Source organism: Austrofundulus limnaeus, unplaced genomic scaffold (genome assembly GCF_001266775.1).
Source record: "Austrofundulus limnaeus strain Quisiro unplaced genomic scaffold, Austrofundulus_limnaeus-1.0 Scaffold652, whole genome shotgun sequence".
Taxonomy (NCBI): Eukaryota; Metazoa; Chordata; class Actinopteri; order Cyprinodontiformes; family Rivulidae; genus Austrofundulus; species Austrofundulus limnaeus.
Window position 1 is genome coordinate 29,992 of NW_013953054.1, and position 6,749 is coordinate 36,740.

The 6,749-nt window shown below is 44.7% G+C and overlaps 1 protein-coding gene across 1 annotated transcript in view; it reads left to right on the plus strand.

Annotated features, from left to right (window-relative positions):
• Nucleotides 1-554: 554 nt before the first annotated feature.
• loxl2b (lysyl oxidase-like 2b) overlaps nucleotides 555-6,749 on the plus strand; it is a gene marked incomplete in the record, with an annotated part of 63,346 nt that continues 57,151 nt past the window's right edge. Inside the window, 1 exon segment of the mRNA XM_014027482.1 lies at nucleotides 555-626.

A 6,749-nucleotide genomic window follows, 5' to 3' on the forward strand; every position in this document is an offset into this window, starting at 1 on the left:
ATTTCAGACAGTTCATTCAAATGATACATTAATAAGGCATTTATTCATTATATTTTGATAAAATGCAATTTTTGTTGACATTTTAGTCAAAACACTATATTTGCCTATTTCTCCATATACAACTTTTGGACTTAATCCTCGTTTCGATGTAATGGGTCACATATAGACAATCTTTGCGGCAATCTCTAAGTTGTTTCAAGTTCTATCACTTACACTTGCAAGAACAATTTATCTACTTTTGGACATTAGAACAGTTTTACAAGTTTGGACAAGAGACAAAGTGAAACTTTAGCCACAGTTTCAATGATTTAAGTTAATATTAACTGATGAACATTAATGCCACGTTTAGAAAAAATGTTAGCGCCAATAATTATAAGATTTTATGGATAAACATTGAACTCTAGCTTTCCGTGTTTTAATCGGATTTTGACCGTCGTTCCCACTCMAAGATCTTTTCAAGATGGCGGCGGAAATTCTCATGTCTTGCTGGTTGCTGTCCGTTCCAATGTGGTTCTGCGATCCCCGGTGGGCGTTAGTGGGCGGGGCTTGCAGGGCTGTGGGTCGGTGTTTGCAKTAGTTGAAAGCAGCAGCAGAAGAAGGAGCAGCTTCAGCTTCAGGACATCAGAGTAAGTGTCTGATTCTTTCTGTTCTGGTTTTTAGGTTCCAGTTTCAGAACTGGCTGGCTCTAGACTGAGGCTTATGTGGGTTTGTTGTTAAAGAAAGTTTAACACTGTTAACCTATATTATAGACAGAGAATTGGTGTTTTATTTCATTTTATTTTATTTTATTTAAGTCTGATTTGAAAGTATTGCTGTAGCAGTAATGTTATTGCCTCTGTGGGTGTGTGTTAGCAAAATATCCTAAACTAGTGAACACACTTGAATGTAATTTGCAGAAACTAATCATTGGATGCACATCTCCATCTCCTAACCGTTGGAGTCATCTCAGTTAAAGATGGATGCCACAGCAAATTTATTATAAAAAACTGAGTATTGCAGTCTATGTTCGATTTAAAGTGCTAATATCTGATGTGGTAGTAGCCCAGAGTCATCCAGGACACATCCTCTGAGTGTGACAGTCACCATGAGATCAAAACCCCACAGCTGTCAATTCTCGTCTTCATATATGCAAAGACCGTGCATGTAACTGCAGCCTGACCTGATAGTAAAATAAGAAACAGTTGTTGTTGGAGTATTGGTTCTGTTCAATGTCTGAGGCTGGAGGTTCTGTTAAGTATCTGAGGCTCCATGGGCTGCCACCTTATTGTGGTGGAGAGGTTTGAGTGTCACAATAGGACACTCAAGCCCACGGTAGGGTCACCCAAGGCAAGCAGGTCCTAGGTGAGGGATCAGACAGAGTGCAGTCCAAAGACCCCTTATGACCACTAACATAAATGGACTTAGTGTTCTCTCGCCCAGACRTGGGTCACTGAGCCAGGCCTGGAGGTGAGGCAAGTTGGCGAGCACCTGGTGGCCGGCACTTCGTCCATGGAGCCCAGTCGGGCACAGCCCAAAAAGGAGAAATGGGTCCCCATTCCCATGGGCTCGCCACCTGTGGGAGTGGCCGAAGGGGTTGGGTGCGGTGTCTAATGGGCAATGGTCGAAGGCTAGGACCCTGGCGGTCCAATCCTTGGCTACAGAAGCTGGCTTTAGGAACATGGAATGTCACCTCTCTGGTGGGGAAGGAGCCTGAGCTGGTGTGTGAGGTTGAGAGGTTCCGACCTCGACTCACCACTCTGGCTCTGGAACAAGTCTCCTCAAAAGGAGTTGGACACTCTTTCACTGTGGAGTTGGCCCTGCTGAGAGGCAGGGGCAACTCCAGAGTTGTGTGGGGGGATGGGTCCTGACTGTTGTAGTTCAGATTACCCACACTTTTTGGAGTCCTTGGAGGGGGTGCTGGATAACACTTTTTATGGGGACTCCCTTGTTCTACTGGGGGGACTTCAACACTCACGTGGGCAATGACAGTGAGACCTGGAGGGGTGTAGTTTTAAGGAATGCCCCCCCCCGATCTGAACCCGAGTGGTGTTTTGTTATTGGACTTCTGTGCTCCACCCCTATTTTCACTCAAGTGTTTAAGACATGCAGACTCAGATCAAATGAAACAACAATAAATTCGATCATCAAACTGTGGCCTAGGGGATCCTGATGCCAAGAGCACATGTAGACACCCTTGTGTTTGAACATGGTGCTTGTAATGGACAATCCATGACTAGCAAAGAATGGCAGTCAGACCTGCCTGACCCAAACGTATAGTGAGAGTCTGCTGGGAACATTTGGCGGGCTCTCCTGTTAGACTGAGCTTCAACTCACACCTCCGGGAGAACTTCGAACACATCCTCAGTGAGGTGGGGGACATTGAGTCAGAGTGGGCCATGTTCCATGCCTCCATTGTCGAGGTGGCTTACCGGAGCTGTTGCCATAATGTCAGAGCCTGCCATGGCAGCAACCCACGAACCCGCTGGTGGACACTGGCAGTGAGGGATGCTGTCAAACTGAAGAAGGAGGCTTATCGGGTCTATTTGGCCTGTGGGCCTGCGGATTGAGGCTCGGGTGGTCACTGAGGCAAAAACCGGGGTGTAGGAGGAGTTTGGCGAGGCCATGGACAAAGACTTACATATGGCTTCGAGGCTATTCTGGTCCACCATCCTGCATCTGTGTGTGTGTGTGTGTGGGGGGGGGGGCAGTTCACCACCAACACTATGTATGGTAGGTATGGTGCGCTGCTGACTTCAACTTGGGACGTTGTGGCTTGGTGGGCAGAATACTTCAAAGACMTCCTCAATCCCACCAGCACATCTTCCAAGGAGGAAACAGAGCCTGGGGACCCTTGGTCAGGTTCTCCAATCTCTGATGTCGAGGTCACTGAGGTGTTTAAAAAGCTACTCTGTGGCAGTCTCGGGAATGGATGAGATCCGCCCGGAGTTTCAACCGTTGTGGGGTTGTGTTGGTTGACACTAGGGCTGCCACAAACGATTATTTTAATAATCGATTAATCACAGATTATTTATTTGATTAGTCGACTAATCGGATCATACATTAATTGAATATAAAACATACAGCTTATCATGTCAGAATGCAGCTGCTATTATATAACCATGGTTAGATTTTAGCTATATGCTAACTAAAAATAATTGCTGTGGAAGGCAGGTTCTGCTCTGCAGATATTGCACAGGTTTCTCTTTCATTTTATTTTCTTAAAGTGATTCCCACACTTTGAGCTCCATTGCCAGGTAGCCATGATACCAGAGCCTGTCTGTATAATGTCTTGTGACGTCCACGGCCTACCCCAGTTACCACTACTGTGCATGTGTGTCAAAGACAGAAAGGCAGATGTGGCAGTGGAAGGTGTCAAAGCAGTTTGGAGAGAAAAACAAAGTAAAGAATAAAAAAGACGATTAATCGATTATTAAATTAGTCATCGATTATTTTAATAATCGATTAGTCGTCGATTAATCGATTAATTGTGGCAGCCCTAGTTGACACAACTCTACAATATTGCGTGACATCGGTAGCAGTTCCCCTGGATTGGCAGATGGGGTGGTGGTCCCTCTGTTGAAAAAGGGGGACCACAGACTGTGATTTTTGCATAGAAGTCACTGCTTGAAACAAAACTACACAATACAATAAAATATGTGTTCATGCTGTTTGATTGTCTTATGTCAACTTAACTTGACTAAAGTTTTGCTGTAAACTACAATAATTTTAAAATCAGTACAATTTTTTTCAAGTCACAAAGAACTATTAATGAATTTATTTTTACCACAAAAAATTGTTCTTCATATTAATGAAGGCTGTACAGTATCTGACACTGACCCACAGCTGGTACAGTTTTTCTTTCTTCTTTTTGTCTGGAAATGTGGAAAAACACACAAATACTGGTTGTAGAAAATATAATATCTGAAAAACTGGCCTGTCTGACAACTTGAGAAGGACCGTATAATTTTATGTTTATGATGCGCAGTCATTACATTACTGTCTGTCATAAATGAGTCCACATCATAATTTCTGTATTTATATATTCAGTCTAACTTCTCAGCAATCCATTAAAGTTCACATTTTACTTGTTTAATATCAGTACATTTGGACTACAATCAATTCTAAAAAAGGTTAAACATGAACACTGAAGGTTTTTACAAGTTAGCATACAGGTTTTACAGTTGCAATCAATAATGTTGGTTAAATATGCATAATATTTACCTGTGAAGCATAATCCCTTTTGCTCTTGGAAACTTGCAACAATTTCTGCAGTTTATAGCAATGCATTTGTGACATTTGAACATTTATTAAACATTTGTTTGCACCTCTCTGCTTCTGCTCATTGATTTTAATAGTTAGCATTAGCRTTAGCTCAATGCATAAAAATCCCCCTTGCGAGGCACGCCCAGGTCACGTGACACCCAGTCCAGTAATATATATCAATATGGTTGCAACTACAGGGAGAGCACACTTATAAGCCTCCCTGGTAAGGTCTATTCAGGGGACCTGGAGAGGAGGGTCYGTCGGATAGTCAAATCTCAGATTCAGGAAGAGCAGTGTGGTTTYCGTCCTGGTCGTTGAACACTGGACCAGCTCTACACCCTCAGCAGGGTCCTGGAGGCTTCATGGGAGTTTGTTCAACCAGTCTACATGTGTTTTGTGAACTTGGAGAAGGTGTTCGACTGTGTCCCACAGGGACTCCTGTGGCGGGTATTCCGGAAGTATGGGGTACCAAGCCTTTTGATATGGGCTGTTAGGTCCCTGTACGACCGGTGCCAGAGTTTGATCCACATTTCCAGTAGTAAGTCGAGCTCGTTTCCAGTAAGAAATGGACTCTGCCAAGGTTGCCCTTGGTCACCAATTCTGTTCATAACTTTTATGGACAGAATTTCTAGGCACAGCTTGTTATGAAATGGCTTGGAAAGAATGAATCCAGGGTGCAGGCAGCTTCAAAAGGGAAAAAATAAGGATTTAATAAAACAAAAAATACTGACAGAGCAGCTCAAAAACTCACTAGGCGTGGCTTGGCAAGACAAGAAACAAGAATCATCACAGGCTGAAAACAGCACAATGATCAGACAGGAAAGTGAAGACAAGACAGAATATAAAGGTGAGACTAACGAGCACAAACAGGAAACAACTGGGAGAGAAACACGAGGAGCAGGTGAGAGTGGGCGGGGCTGGAGCAAAGGCAGACAGGAGGARGAAAACAGATGACAAGACAGAAACTAAAATAAAACATTAATACAGACACAAATCATAACACAGCTAAGGTGTTGAGAGGATCTGTTTTGGTGGACTTAGGATTGCATCTCTGCTTTTTGAAGATGATGTGGTCGTATTGCCTTCATCAGATCGTGATCTCCAGCTTTCACTGGAGTGGTTTGCAGCAAAGTGTGAAGTGGYCGGGGTGAGGATCAGTGCCTCCTCCGGGTCAGGGAAGAGGTCCTGCCCCAAGTGGTGCAGTTCAAGTATCTTGAGGTCTTTCAAGTCTGTGATGGACTTGCAACCTGTCCAGGGTGTACCCTGCCCCTTGCACAGTGACTGCTAGATATGGGAACCAGTGACCACCATGACCCTGAAAGGAAGAAGCGGGTATAGATAATGAATGGATAGGTCTTGTTTACGAATGAAGGAAGAATGGAGTGGGAGATTGATAAGCAGATTGGTGCTGATATGAGCTTCTACTGCAGGGTGTCTGGGCTCTCCCTATGATGACTCAGAGTAAAGCCGCTGCTACTCCATGTTGAGAGGAGCCAATTGAGGTGGTTCATCTGCTTAAGATGCCTCCTGGACAGCTCCCTGGTTAGGTGTTGCGGGCATGTCCCACTGGGAGGAGACCCAGAGGAAGACCCAAGACACACTGGAGGGACAATGTTTCTCAGCTGGCCTGGGAAATCCTTTGGATAACCCCAGAGGAGCTGGCCCAGGTGGCTGGGGAGAGGGAAGTCTGGGTCTCTCTGCTTAGGCTGCTGCCGACCTGACCCCAGATAAGCGGAAGAAGGTGGATGGATGGATGGATGGATGGATGGATGGATGGTGGTGATGAGTACCTGCAGGCTGCTTCCTCCCCAAACTTTGTAAAAAATAACAAACAAGTTAAAAGATTAGGGCCATTCTGTTGTGGCTAAAGTTGATTAGCTGAGGCAGCAAAAAGTTAATCAGTTGTAGCTAAACACCCAGACTACCTCCAAGTTTCATTAAAATAAGTGGTTCTTGAGATATTATGCTAACAGACAGACAAATGAGTCCAGACACAGAGATGATGAACCAGTCTTGTGTAACAGTGGGAGAATGAGCTGCTGTAAAAACCTGCTTCAGTTTGGTCTAAAGGTGTCCTCCATGTTTGGACTGACACATTGTTAGACAATCCAGAGGCTGCCAGCTTCATTCCATCTGCTCAGTGTGTTTGTGTGCTCAGTGTGTGTTTGTGTTTAGAGGATGTGTGTGTGTGTGTGTGAACACATTTTTGCTAAATTATGGAGACCATTTTGCAGAAAAACTCAGCCCTGTGGGGACCCAATGCTCCTTGTGGAGACCAAAGCCTGGGCCCCAGGCGTACGGATGCTAATTCCTTTGGGGATGGGGTGGGGGAGGGGTAAGTTAGTTTAGGATCAGGTATGTACTGTGATGGTTAGGTTTAGGGTGAAGGGTCAGGGTTAGGCTGTAGGAATGACTGGAAAATGAATGGAAGTCAATGCAAAGTCCCCACAAGAATAGAAAAACCAATGTGTGTGTGTGTGTGTGTGTGTGTGTGTGTGTGTGTGTGT